This window comes from Onychomys torridus, chromosome 20, assembly GCF_903995425.1.
Source record: "Onychomys torridus chromosome 20, mOncTor1.1, whole genome shotgun sequence".
NCBI classification, from domain to species: domain Eukaryota; kingdom Metazoa; phylum Chordata; class Mammalia; order Rodentia; family Cricetidae; genus Onychomys; species Onychomys torridus.
In genome coordinates, this window is record NC_050462.1 from 35,642,295 (window position 1) to 35,657,632 (window position 15,338).

The window sequence follows — 15,338 nt, forward strand, 5'->3', positions numbered from 1 at the left end:
CTCCTCTGGCTCCTAATTGTTTGAGTCCTTAGCATGTATATAGTAGCATTATCACATTGAGTAATGTTAAATGTCCTAATTCTTTACTCTTTTTACCTATATTACCTTTAAAAACAGTTTTGTCAAAATTGGAAGAATTGGCTCCCAGTTGGGAAGGTCTCAGAGTTTTATTATGCTTGGCTTTTCACTAGGCAAGTTAACATTTTCTTTCTTTTTTAAATAATTTATTTAACAGTATGTGCATTGAAATGAAGGTATCAGGTCCCCTGGAACTGGAGTTACAGACAGTTGTGAGCTTCCATGTGGGTGCTGGGAATTGAACCCAAATCCTCTGGAAGAACAACAATCAGTGCTCTTAACCACTGAGCCATCTCTCTCCACCCTCCAAGAACATTTTCTTAATAAATGCATGGAGTAGGGATGCTAGAAAAACTTTAGTGATACTATTACTCCTAATAACATGATTTGCTTAGAACTAATGCCCAAGTTTTTTACTTCAATACCATGTGTCAAATCTGTCATAAGTTGGTAAGGTCTTTTTAATAAGTATTGAATGACCTAGCATTTGTTAGGGGCTCATTAAAAATTTCAGATCGTTCTGTTGCATCAAAAACTTCTTCACTGGGCATAGTTTTTACAGGTCTTTATGTCTAGCACTTGGGAAGCAGAGAAAGGCTGATCTTTGAGTTCCAGGCCAACCTGGTCTACAAAGCTAATTGCAGGCCAGCCAGGGTTATATATAAAGTGAAACCTTGTCAAAACAAAACTACTTTATCTTCAAAACCAAACATGATAACACTTGTCTGTGAGTCTCTTGCTATGGAGACTGAGGCAGGAGAGTCAACCTGAGTTTGAGGCTAGCTCCATTGTTGTTTAGTTTTGTTTTTGTTTTTGTTTTGTGCACCTTACTGAAAATGTTTTCACTTGTATTTAGGGAATGCTTTATTAAGGAAAGAATAAGTATGTGTATATGCTGGCATGTTTGCCATGACAAGGAATAAAAAGTCATCTCAAATTTAACAGTCTGAAAAAAAAGTGGTTGACTCCCCTCTCATCCCCCAGCTTGCTTCTCTTGGTGTTCCTGAGTTCCATAAATAGTAACAATATTTACCTGCTTAAGCTGAAAATTAGAAATCCCCTGTAATTCCTTCTCTCTCTACATCATCTTACCAGTATGTACCATGAACTCTTTACAAATATATTCTGAATTCACTACTCATCAGCTCACTTCTACCCTTGTGAGCACCTTGTCTCTCTCTAGAGTGTAGGAATACCTACTCTATATGGCCCCCACACCTCTGTCAGCCAGCCTTGTATGTCAGCCAGAACCATCATTTTAACTTTGGTGTTCAGTTGTGTTTCTTTAAGATTTATTTTATTTTTTATGTATACAGTGTTCTGTCTGCATGTTTGCCTGCAGGCCAGAAGAGGGCACCAGATCTCACTGTAGGTGGTTGTGAGCCACCATGTGGGTGCTGGGAATTGAACGCAAGACCTCTTGAAGAGCAGTCAATGCTCTTAACTGCTGAGCCATCTCTCTAGCTTCCCTATGTGCAATGAAACCTGAAAGCTTTTCAGGCTGACCTGTTGTAGCTCCTGCCTTTTCTGCGTTTTGTTTTCACCTGTTCTGCCTCCTCTTTCTGTTAGACACCACACTCTTTCCAGTCCACAGCACACACTCTCAGTTGCCCCCCCAAATTCCTCCTTTTCAGAATAATAAATGTAGACATATTTACTACTTGTATAAAGACTTTTTCTAGCCTACTTTGTAGCCACATGATAGCACTCACTAATCAATTAGTTATAACCCATTCCCTCTCTCTGTAAGCCTTATCATGTACTATTCATCCAGAACTTGATTACAAACAAGTACACCCGTCATCCCTTTGTTCCTGTGTTTTGTGCTCTGAAATACTGACAGCCTGGAACTCTGCTTGCCAGTTGAGGACGTACATAGTTCCTTCATTTTAAGGATTGGCAAAACTTTAAACTGGTAAGAACTAAGATCCCCTGGGAGTTGTGGGTCAGAACATGGTATCTGTACTACATTCCTTTCAATTTTTGATGTGTGAAAAATTGGTTACCTCTTTAATTTTTTTAGTTATTAAAACCACTATTTGGAGCTGGACATTGAGTCAAAAGGATTACCACAGATTTCAGGATAACCTAGACTATGGAAGAAAATGTCTGCCTGGATTACATTGTCTCTGGCAGACCTTCCTTGGCAACTGTCCCTAAGATAGCTCCCTCTGTGTTTATTCTCTAATACTACCTTCTACAAGAGTATTTGTAAAATCCAAGCTAGGAAAAAATAGCTCCCAGCTAATGAGAATTAGCAGATAGAATTTGCAGACCTTGGTAATGGAGCTAGAGCACCCCACCTCCCATCTCCAGGAAAGCTGTATTACAGAGAGGAGGGGCCACATGAGTGGTACAGCATCCTGGCACATCCAGACACTGGTGTGTTTAGAGCAGAACTACCTGGCTGGCTGCTTGATGTTTGTGTATTACTGAACTTCAGTTTCCTCATCTCAAATACACAAAAGTACCATGAGCTCAGTGGTCACATTACAAAAGGTTAAGAGTAAGCCCAACTCGGTGACAAAAGGTGAAGACATCAGTCTTTAGATGTTAACATGTTACTTAGGGTCGCACTGAGGACAGTTCAGAGAGACGGCTCCTACCATGATGAGAGTTCAGATCAACTGTTAGCATATTTCCAGAGTGGACTGTGTAAGCCTTGAGGCCTTGCTCAGCTCCTCTTCCACAAGCACATCATAAGGATGTGGATTAACAGTACAGTTGCTAGAGTATGTACTGCGTTGTTGACTGTAACAAGCAACATACTTCTAATGAACAGTACTCAGCCATTACAAGTGATGTTGACAGTGTTGGTTTCTAGTGAGGACCTGTCCTCTTGGCTGGTAAATAGCTGTGTGCTTCTGGTGTCTACACATGGTTTTCCCTCTGCTTAACCATGTACTAACTCACCAAGGCACTGGGTGCTTGGGATTGTGTTCACCATGTGACCTTAATTGACCCTAATTATATCTTTACAAACTGATTTTCCATACACTCCTATTCGGAGGTAATGGAGATTGGAGTGGTCAGGGGTGGCACAGTTCAGCCCCTAACACACAGGAGGGCAGAAAGGACCGGAGCCAGTGACCAGAAACAGAGTGAGCTAGCAAAAAGTTTAGACTGCTGCCAATGCAGGCCAAAGAGGTGATCCAGATGTTTTCAATAATCACTGCTCTCCCATGGCTTAGTTAGCACCAAAAGGGTGGTAAGGACATTCCATTCTGGTGAGCCACAGTTGAGTTTTGACATTACTTACCTGAAGATGGCATCACATCCCATGGGTCAGGACTTGTTCCACAGACTGCTCTTCCCTTCTGATGCCAGTTGCCAGTCAGGGGTTCTTCCCTCCCTTCTGACTGATAGGCAGTAAGTCAAGTTCCGTGACCCCTCCCTCAGTTCAATTAATTTACTCTGATTGCTAACAGACTTCAGGGAAACCCTGCCTAGACTCGCAAATTTAAGGAAGATACTAAAACAGATGTGGATGAATAGCCAGGTGGAAGAGATACGTAGGGTGAGATGCAGAGAAGACCTGGAGATTTATACCCTCTTCAGGTGTCCCACCCTCTTAGGGGCCTACATGTGTTCATATATCCGGAAGCTGTCTGAGCCCAATCCTTATGGGTTTTTATGGAAGCTTCAAAATATAAACATGATTGATAACATTATTCATGACTAACCAACACAACCTTTAGCCCATCTCCTCCCCAGAAGGAGCAGCGTCTGTCCCGAAGCTGTCGAGGAAACCACCAAGAGCCACCTTGGAACCAAACGTTGCCCTGTCTCTGAGGAAATTGTAAGGGATTTAGGAATTCTGTGTCATGGACAAGAGACCCAGACCAAACAATGTATACATACACATTACATCTGCTACATATAGATAACATACATGACATTGTGTGGTTTATAAGATATATAAATATAAATGTGACTTTCCCGAGATTCTGATATTAATGCAATCACCACGTGATTTCCAACAGAGATACCAGAAGATACACATTGAAGAAGATAAAGCTCCTTCCAAAACATGCTGAAAACTGGATGTTGACATGTTAAAGAAGGAAACTAAATTCCTACTTCTCACCCTATACAAAAAGCAAATTCAAAATGAACCAAAGACCTTAACCCCTAGAGGAAACACTTGAAAGTAGAGGTAAGGGCTTTCTGAAAAGGACAACAATAATAGAGCAAGGACAGCAAGAATGGAGAGACTGCACTGCAGGAATTGAAGCTGGCCGCAAAGGAAACAATGCAGAGGTGGAAATGCCGCCGCCATGCAGCCCTTCCTGTGCATGCTCATTTGATGCTGACTGAAGTCAGCTGGGCAAAGTGGAAGGAAAGGTGTTGAAGTTCCTAATGGTATTTATGATTTTCGGAGCCCTAAGAATGATCAGTTAAGACAGCAGCTGGACATGGTGATGTACACCTTTAATCTCAGCATGCAGATGGCACCTTGAGTTCCAGGACAGCCTGATAGGACAGCTAGGGCTATGAGATGGACCCTGTCCCCTGTCTCAAAAAAAAAGGATGGGGATAAAGTCAGCAAGGTTTACTTGAATTTCAAATATCCATATTAGGTGATGCTCAGTTTTCCCACCAGTTTTATTATTTTTTAAGCCTTTGACCCAGACACAAGGAAGACAATACTTAACCCATTACCTGTCATTCAACATCAGTTTCATCATTAGCTTTGTCCAACTCGAAACACAACTATGAGCATTCAGATCAAGAAATTATTAACTTAACAGTTTGCCTTGTGATCCATAATTGGCCTTTTAATGACTTTTAAGTAAAGATAAAAAATTAAAGTTTTGTGAAAATTGCAGATATTAAAGAATATGTTAGCATATCAACAGAAATGTGTTCATTGGTAACTCCTGGGCAAATGCTTAGCCTCCATAGCTTCCATTGTGCTATGTGAAAGTGGAACATAAAAATACTACTAAGGGCTGGGGATTTAGCTCAGTGGTGGAGCGCTTGCCTAGCAAGCGCAAGGCCCTGGGTTCGATCCTTAGCTCAAAAAAAATAAAAAAAAAATACTACTCTGATTTTGAGTTGTAAAAGTGTTGTTCCATGACATATACAGATTGGGAAGTGACCTAATAGCAAATAATAGTTAAAATGACAGTATAATGTTTTTATGTAAAAGACCACATATATAAAAATTTTTTAAAGAAAAAGACCACATACAATCTTAACTTTAAATAGGAAAACAACAGTAACTGAGACATCAAGAAAGGGAAATGCAATGAAGTAATGCCCCTGAAAATAGTCATTAAGTAAGCAACAGCAGAAATGTAAATGTGCTAGCATTATATTTTATATTGGTCCATAAAAGATCAAGTAGGAAAGTGTATTATTGAATGATTAGCTCTTACAGTGGCAGCTAGTGATGTGATCATGTGATTTTGCTGCTGTACATCTTAATATATGTGTTAAGCCAGTCTTCAGATTATGAGATGGCATCTCATTCACAGTCACTAACAGGGTTTTAAAAGACCTGTCACTATGGGAGGGAGATTTTCTTATATGTGTGCACTTTCATCTGTGAGCTCATGTGCCTGTACGTGTGTGTGTGTGTGTGTGTGTGTGTGTGTGTGTGTGTGTGTGTGTGCGCGCGCTCATAGGCCAGAGAAGGATGCCAAATGGCCTGCTCTACCTCCCTCTGCTTTATTCTCTTGAGACAGGTCTCTCACTGAACCTGGAGCTCACCATCTTTGAACTAGGCTGTCCACTCTGCAAGCCCCAGCTACCTTCTTTTTCGATGCTCCACCCAACCTCCAGCACTGGGACTACAGGCTTTCATGTCTGGCCACACCCAACTTTTTATGTAGGGAGGCAGTAGCAGGTCTGAATTCAGCTCCTCAAGCTTGCACAGCAAATGCTCTTACTCACTGAGCCCATTTCCCAGCCCCCAAATGCCTGTCATTGCTGAAAGACACTACAGTTACTCAAATAACTTTACATTTTCAATATAGCTCACCTCATATGAAGTAAAGCTGTAGCCACAATTAAGGTGTTTCAAAAGCACTGCCTAGAATAGAATTAACCACTGTATTTCACAGACTAGAATTTAACCAGTATATTTCACAGAATACCATATTAGTAAAGGCTTAGTTTCTATTAACTTCTGTGTTACAAATTTGCTGTAGCTACATCAGTTGACTGACAGAGATGGTCCTTAAGGAACATCCTCAAACCTTTTCTTTTAAATAAAGCAGTCTACTACTGGGAAATGGTTCTTTGTAAGCACCCATGTGCTGGTATATTTTCTTTGCTATGACAAAAAGTCCCTGAATCTGGGTAATACGTCAACGAAGTTTATTCAGCTCACAGTTCTGAATGTCCAAGAGCATTGCACAGGCCTTTGCCTGGCTCTAGGGTGAGCTTTATGGCAGATACCATTGTGGTAGTCTAGCTAGCAATATAGAGGGCAGCATTCCTGGTGACCTAATAGCCTTGTAGTATGTTCCACTTCCTAAAGGTTCTACTGCCTACCAACATCAGCATATGGAGGATGAACTTTCCAGCACATGAGCCCTTGAGGGGGATACTCAAACCATAACTAATAGCACCTACCAAAAGAGCCTGTGGAAGAGTTGGATGGGAAACCTAGGGTGGTTAATCAGTCACAAACTTGGCAGCTGCTCCTGATGTTTGATAAACGCAAGAGATCATAAAACAGGACCTCCGAACTTGAGGACCTAGTAGGCAACCACATGGCGAAATCTCCTTCCTTCCTGCTAGAAGCAAAAATCTGAAGTACAACAGTGCCTTCACCGAAGTACGGTATAGAGGGGAGAGATTGGTTCTGTTTTACAGTGAACAAATAGCATACATATTACACTCCAACCTGAAGAATTTGTGAGTATGTGGTTCCTTGTAGAAACAGGTTACGGTGGAGAAGAGCAAGAAAGGACTCAAACCGAGTTCACTGGTCCCTCAGTACATTGGTTCATAAGCTACTAGTTTGGTCTCGTTGCAAAGCCATTTAATATTTTTAATAAAAAGTGTGTTCCTTATAGTATTAATTTTTATTGAAAATTTCAATTACAACTATAAGCTATCTGGCAGGGCGGTGGTGGTGCAAGCCTTTAATCCCAGCACTCGGGAGGCAGAGGCAGGTGGATCTCTGTGAGTTTGAGGCCAGCCTGGTCTACCAAGTGAGTTCCAAGAAAGGCACAAAGCTACACAGAGAAACCCTGTCTCGAAAAACCAAAAAACAAACAAGCAAACAAACCTATAAGCTATCTGTATTTGATGAAGACACTATACTTGAAAAGTTTAATTCTGGGTTCCTGTACATGGAAATTAAGGATTTTCTACCATTAATTATAGTATGGGGTATAAATTGTATCACAAAAGACATTTTGAACAGGATTTGATAAGATATTTCTCTAATCCTTGAGGGGGTGAGTTTTTCTAATACCTCAAGAAAGATAGTAAGCCAGCATTACCACCATAGTATAGTTACAGCTGAATATTTTTGTGTATAAATTGATGCTGAAGTACTGACTGGGAGTTTCCCATTTTCCTAGAGTTGTGATTGTGCCCTTATTCTGATTATAAAGAGTATCAACCATGTTGCATCCTCAATTTAAAGAGTGAAGTTAAGGAGCCCTAGCACCACCTCACAAAAGCATGTCCTTCTGTCCGCCTCTAGTCAGAAGTGACAGACCCTGGAGAGAAGAGAGGCGCACTGCTTGGTGGCCAGCCAGTCTCTCCACATGCAGTTGAAGTGGGGAGAGGATGGTGTTGTAAGGAAGTGTAGAGATCGGGATTCCTAAAAGAAGGAAGGACGTAGACACATTCCTCTGTTAGATGTTGGCTTGGAAAGGGACTTGTTGAGCAAGTAGAGTAGAAGAAAAGTCATTGCCAAAGAGGGCAGAACTACAGGAGCGTGGCCTCTTCATCTGTCCTTCAGTATCACAGTGGTGGAGATTGTCATACACTCCAGGTTAGGCGTCTAAGCTGAACTGTTTTGTTAGTATGAAGGTGGTTGTAACAAGGGGTAAACTTCATCCAGAGGCCCTTCGTTGGGAGGGTAGTTGTCCTACTTAACTTGGTCAACTTGACATCACCTAGAGTCATCTGAGAGGGAAGCCAAACAAGACTTCCTCCCCAGGCTGCTCTTCGGCAGAGTGTATTGTCACAGCAATAAGATGAGACTACTCCGTCAAAGCCCACGCTGTCTCCATCAAAGCAGCATCCTCGGAGACAGAGCTTTGGACACTCAGAGAATATCGTACATGTAGTTGGTGAACAGAATGCCCTCACCTACTTAAGGGCAGTTGTTGGCCATTTTCTCTCCCTTCTACCACAAACCAAGGGCTTAGAGAATCGGGTATCTGAAAACCAGATTTCTCCCACACAGCTTCCAAGTCTCTCGAATGCTTCTTATAGTGAGTAAGTAGAAGGTGAGGGTCAGAAGAGCTTCCAGTTGAGCTTGTCTTGGTGTCTATTCGAAGAACTTAATTTACTGACCATCTTAGGATCTATATACAATCAGTATAGGAGCCATCAGTGAAAAAAGTGATTTTGACATTTGGTACAATAATATCCTGGTGTTATGGAAAGTGGAAGGAAAGTTTTCTTGTTTAAATTCTCAACCAGTCAAAACACTTTGAGTAAAACAGACAAGTACTTAAATATATGTGTACATATATTATACTTAAAAACATGCTTTCAAAACTCAATTTTTTAGTTCACATATACATAGTTGTGAAATTTCAAAATATCTTTTACTGTCTTTGTAGTTTTAGCATTGGCTAAAGAGTTTAACGAGTTTATATCAGTTTACTTTGTGTAAATAAAATTAATACATTGTCACTCAGCCAAGAGCAATGAGAAAATACAAGACTTGTACTTCGTTACATTATATTGATTTATTGGCCACATGGAGGGGTGTGTGCCATGATGTGCATGCAGGAACTGGTTCTCCCCTTTCATTGTGTGGGTCCTGGGGATCAGCCTGGGGTCATCAGGCTTCAGTGGCGGGAAGTACCCTAACCATCTCGCTGTCCCAAAATCTGTGTGTCAAAGTGTAATGTAAGGGCTAGTGAGAGGACTCAGCTGGCAAAGGTGCTTGCCACCAAGCCTGGTGACCTGAACATGATCCCCTGAACACGTGTGGAAGGAGAGAATGAACTTCCTCGAGGTCCTCCTCTGACGTGCTACACAAACAATAACATACAAGAATTGCTTAAGGTTGCATCTTTGAAGTGGGTATTCAGCTTGATTTGGGACAACAATATCTAGCACATGAGAAGTCAAACCAACCTTACATTCCCATGCAGTGAAGCATAAAGAACTATTTTGTTCATCTTATTGGTTAATGAATAAGCAAGTGATGGCTTTGCAGCTTCAGATCTGGATACAGACAATTGGACCATTCTTTTACATGATGAACAACATGAGTGCATACAAGTTCCCAGTGCATTCATGCTGACAGATTCATACTGTGTGCCAGGCACTCATGCAAGCGCAGGAAAACAGGCCAATAAGGAAGGTGAATAAGAGTCCTGTTTCATGGAGAATAGAAACAGTAAACAAAGATTTAACATAATATCCAGTGACAACAAAAAGTAAGAAAGGAGCAAGGGAGTGTCAGGGAGGTGCTTTTGTAGACTTTATAGTGGTAATGCCAACTCCAAAGAGGTAGCATTTGAGCTAAAGATCTAAGAGGATCAAGTGCATTCTGGTATGCGTGAAGTTTAGTGTCAGGTGAGTAATTTGGTATCCCTTAAGGAATGTTAACACAGTTAATTGCGGCTTTACAAAAAAATAGCACATTGTAGTGTACATTAATACCTCCATAGACATAGTGTGGTTGGTTATAGTCTCATTCATTCAACAGATTCCTATATTACCAGCTTCATTCTAGGTCATTGCCATATAACACTGAATAAAATACACAAATCCTTGACCATGAGGAGAGTACACTGTACCAGGAAAATCGAGTTGATAAAATACACACTGTGTTATGCTGTGACTTATTCTATAGAGGCAAAAGTAGAGTACAGAACTCTACTAGCTGGGTCTCTAGTGCTGTGATAAATACCATAGCCAAAAGCTTCCTGAAGAGAAAGGATTTCTTTAGTTCAGCTTATAATTGTAGTCCGTCATGATGTTGGGGCAGGAATCTGGAGGCAGGAACTGAAGGGGAGACCACAAAACACTTCACTGGCTTGTTTCTCGTGGCATGCTCAACCTGCTTTTTGATACATTCCAGGACCACCTGCCCAGGGGTGGCATCATTGGGCTTACCACCCACACACATCAATCATCAACTAAGAAAATGCCCTACAGACTTGCCTACAGTCCAGCGTGATGTGGGTATTTTCTCTAGTCTAGCCTATGTCAAGTTGCCAGCACACAGACACAGAAAAGAGCATTCATCTGAACAGTAAGGAAGTTAGACAGTGCTTCCCCTAAGAAAATGAGCATCTTGGATGTGTGGACGGGGGTGGGGGGGGTGGGGTTATATTTTTAAAATATTTGGTGTGTGTATGTGCATGCCTTCATACACACACACACACACACACACACACACACACACACACACACACACACACCATGTGTATAAGGAACCACAGAGGTCAGAAAGAGTGTATATACAATTTAAAGTGATTTTTATTTTTTTATCATGAGACTATAAAGAACTACATCTTAAAGGGCACTGGAATTAACATACTTATCAATATCTACTATACTTGAATGTTTAAGTCATACAGCAAATACACTATACTTTTATTAAAAAAATAAAGCCAGGCAGTGGTGGCACACACCTTTAATACCAGCACTTGGATGGCAGAGCCAGGTGGATCCCTGTGAGTTCGAGGGCAGCCTGGTCTACAGAGCGAGATCCAGGACAGGCACTAAAACTACACAGAGAAACCCTGTCTCAAAAAACTAAATAATAATAAAGTAATGGGAGTTGGAGAGATGCCAAGATACTACTTATGTAGAGGACCTGGGTTCTGTTCTCAGCATCCACATGAGAGCTCAGAAGTGTCTGTAACACCTGTTTCAAGGGATCTAATGCTCTCTTGTGACCTCTCCAGGTTCCTACATGCCGATGGTGAGCATAAACTACAGGCACACACATGTACACATACAAATAATTACTAAAGTGACGGTCATTATCGTTGTTACTGTTGCTTGAGACACGATCTCTACTCTTGCACAGGCTAGCTTGGAACTCCGTACCTGTCCCTGCTGCCTCAAACAACAGTCTTCTGTCTCAGCCTCCTAAGAGCTCATTACAGTCATGAGACACCATACCAGGCAGTGCTGTTGTTCTTAAAGTTACGTTAATAAATTTATTAGTGTAATAAAGTTATAGCATAATAAATAATTACTTTATTAACGTTAATAATTTAATAATAAATTGAGATTAGTTGGGGGAAACAGCACATCATTTCATGTTAAATTGTAAAGCTAGCAAACATGATTTTTTTATTCAAATGAACTTTTGTAAGTTTGATGTAATTAAGAGTTATTCTCTTATTTTTGGCTTCATTCCATGTCTTCCAGATATTGCTAACTTTATCAAGTTTTGTATGCAGACAATCCTTATTAATATGTTGTATTTTTTGTTCTGAAGAGTTAAGTAAAAGTCTTCTAATTTAAAAAAAATTTAAATGTTAATTTTTGTTTATATGTGTGTGAGTGCCTGGATATCTATATATGCACCATCTTCACTGGTTACCATGGAAGCCAGAAGAAGGCACTGGAATTCCTGGAACTTTAGTTATGGTTGTGAGCCGCTGTTTGGGTGCTGGGAACTGTTCAAGAGCAGCCAGTGTTCTTAACCACTGAGCCATCTCTCCAGTCCCCCAAATACTAATCTTTGAAAGGAATGACTTTGTAAATAGCCACACATAAAATCATAACTATGTATGTATTATAGCTATATTTCCTTTCCTTTCTAATTTTGAAGTTTTAAATCCATGTTGAATAATAGGTAAACTTTTGTAAATAAAGATATAGTGGGGTTTTCATAAACATTTAAGTGTATGTGTGTATCTGTGTGTGTGTGTACCATGCATACACAGCTCTGCATATATGTGAACTTTCTAGAGTTGATTCTCTCTACCATATGGGTCCCTGGGATCAAAGTCTAGTCCTCAGACCTGGCCTTCACCTACTAATTCATCTCACCAGCTATAGATACAATTTCTTTTACTGAAAAAATCATAACTGTTTTAGTAGCTTAAGTATTTTTGCATACTTCCTTTACTAATATAAAATTAATGTGTTTGGTTTGCTTTAAAAACAACAACAACAAAAAAGAATGGTTTGTTGTTCCCATGAAATCCTTTCAAACCCAGTCAACACTGTCTGAAATGTATTTTCTGTATTATTTGACACAAGTATCTTGTGTCTCTATTTTAGATTTCAGATTCAACCACATATTTCCTAAGGACAAAGAAACAGGCCTTATCAATTAGCCCAACAATGTTTTACAAAGTAGTTGTTCCACTCTGTCCACAAAACACATCTATCCAATGTGTGTATGTGTGTGTGTGTGTGTGTGTGTGTGTGTGTGTGTGTGTGTGTGCATAAACACACAGTATAGCACACAAAAGTATGTTCTACTCAAACTGAAGTATTTTTGTATTTGAAGTATATTTAGTATGCCTTCTGATGGAGAAAACAAGTGTCTTTCTTTGCCTGTGGTGGTTAGGGTTCTATTACTTGGAAAACAGTGTAGCCAACGTGGCAGCCACCAGTTTTTAGATACAGAGTTGATCAGGTGGGAATAAGGTTCAAGGCCAAGTTGGGTTGTTTTTACAATGATACCAGAATATTTTGCTTTTACACCTAGTAAATTTAGTGATTCAAAAGAAAAGCTTTTAGGCTTCCTTTTAGTTTTCCCCTGTAATCTATACAATGTAAGTGGAACAAAAGAAACATTAAAATATTACTCTAGTACTTCAAAATCAGCCATGATAGCACTACTGTTCGATAGACTTAAACTGTGAATGCCATAACTTTTCCTGGTTCTACCCAATCCATAAATTACCCTAAAGATGTAAGATTCAGCTGCAGCCATGATGTCCTTAAAACTCATAAACCTGTGAGTTAACCTTGGATGCCCCCTTCAGACCCACTACTACAGATCCAGAATGTGTTGGAGGGGGGAAGACGTTCATCTTAGGGAAATAGGGCACTACACATGTTTCTAAAGCCAGAGTGTTCTGTTTGTGAAGAAGTATTAAGCTAGAGAAGAGTTAACAGATTTGAACTGACCTGAGCAGTGGACAGTGTTCATATCCTGTTAGGGACATAACCAAACCATGAGCTTTGGGCCGAGCTAAAGCTTCATAGGGACTTTGATCTGTAGATCAAAGAAAGTGAGCAGTTCATACTAATTTCCAGCTGCCCTGAATGGTCTGCTGCCATGTTGCTTCTCTCTCCCTCGATACACTCTCCACAAAGACCCACTGGTTCTGTACATGATCTTCTTAAAGTCAAGTCATCACTGGTTTAAAGAGTTCATCAAATTGATCTGATACTGCAGTCCAAGGAGGCACAGAGAGCTACATGATACGGACCCACTGTCTAAGAGGATAAGACTATAATAATCCAGAGAGGTGTGTTACCTTAGCCTTCAGAGTGTCTCATTTTGTCTCTTACAAGGTTTATAGTTATAAAATTACTAGTGTGTCTTTTTAAAATTGTATTGGTATGTTAAAAAATCAGAGGTCATCATCTGTTAAGTTCTAATTGTTAATAAACAACAAATACAAATTCAGAATTCCTGAGGAGAAAAGGCCATTTTGTTCTCTTTAAGGAATGAGATTTTGATAGCTGGTCTAAAACTGTATTTTCTGTGAGTCTGCATCAGCTTGAACTTGACATAGTTTTGATAGAACATTCTTTTGGCCTCATTAACAAAAAATTATGTTTTAATGAATGAGCTCTAGTGTTATATCAAAGAATTGCTTTATTAACCTTAGTAATCATTAGATAACTAAAAAAATATTACATTTACATTTGTCATACAAGCTTATGACTTTAGAACTAATAAGTTCAGCTGTTAAATTACAATGTGCTTAACCAAGCCTGTGTAGTTAACATTATTTTTATAATGTGAAAAGTGGAATTTGACTAGAAACCTTTCAATCAAATCTGGGTGGGGGATTTAGCTCAGTGGTAGAGCGCTTGACTAGCAAGTGCAAGGCCCTGGGTTCGGTCCTCAGCTCTGAAAAAAAAAAGAGAGAGACAAATCTATTGTAACAGATTAATAGCCCTGATCTCCTCTGTTAAGAGGCAAAGGAGAAGCAGGTGGCATCTTTCACAGTGCATTCCCGAGAAGTCAGTGGCAGGCTTTACATTTTGAAGCACAGAGAAACTTTAAAAACTTAGGAGAGGAAGAAAACCACATTAGCCTTGTTTTTAGACTATGGTAATGGTTTGAACTTCTGGTTCAGCTATCTAATTAACTAATGAATAATGTTAATAAATAGGTAGTACAAACATGTCTATATTATAAATATAGAACTTGTATTTTTCTGGTAGTTGGAATAAAAATGGCCCCTATAGATGTGTATATTTGAACGCTTAGTCATTAAGGAGTAGAACTGTCACAAAGAATTAGGAGGTGTGACCTTGTTGGAGGAAGTGTGTCACTGGGGGTGGGCTTTGAGATTTTCCAAAGCCCATGCCAGGCCCAGTTTCTCCCTCCCTCCCTCCCCCTTCCCCTCTCTCCCCTCCCGTCTCCCCCCTTCCCTGTCCCCTCTCTGTGGATCAGGATGTAACTCAGCTACTGCTCCAGTGCCGGGCCTGCTCCCGTGCTTCTCGACACGATGATGATGAACTAAGTCTATGAAACTGTAAGCCAACTCCCAATTAAATGCTTTTCTTTCATTGCTTTGGTCATGATGTCTCTTCACAGCAGCAAAACACTAAGACAGTTTTCAACACACCTCAATGTCTTTCTTGGACGTATAGCTTACTGCTGACCTTGAGAAATTGGATCACTGAATGAAATCTCATATGATCCTCATTCTAGCAATAAACTGTGTAACAAACTCATGGAGCCATTGCAGCAGAAAAGACGTTGTTTTGTGGGCTTCAACTCTGGAGACACTAAGTCAAGCAACAGGAAAAAAATGGGAAGTACAATTTGGGTATATTAGATGTGCCTAATGACCAGGAAAATAAGGCAGAGAGGACATTCAGAGTCTAGGAAGAAATGAGAATGTGGCATGTTGTAATACTAAAGATGATGAAAGGAAAGTCATCTGTGA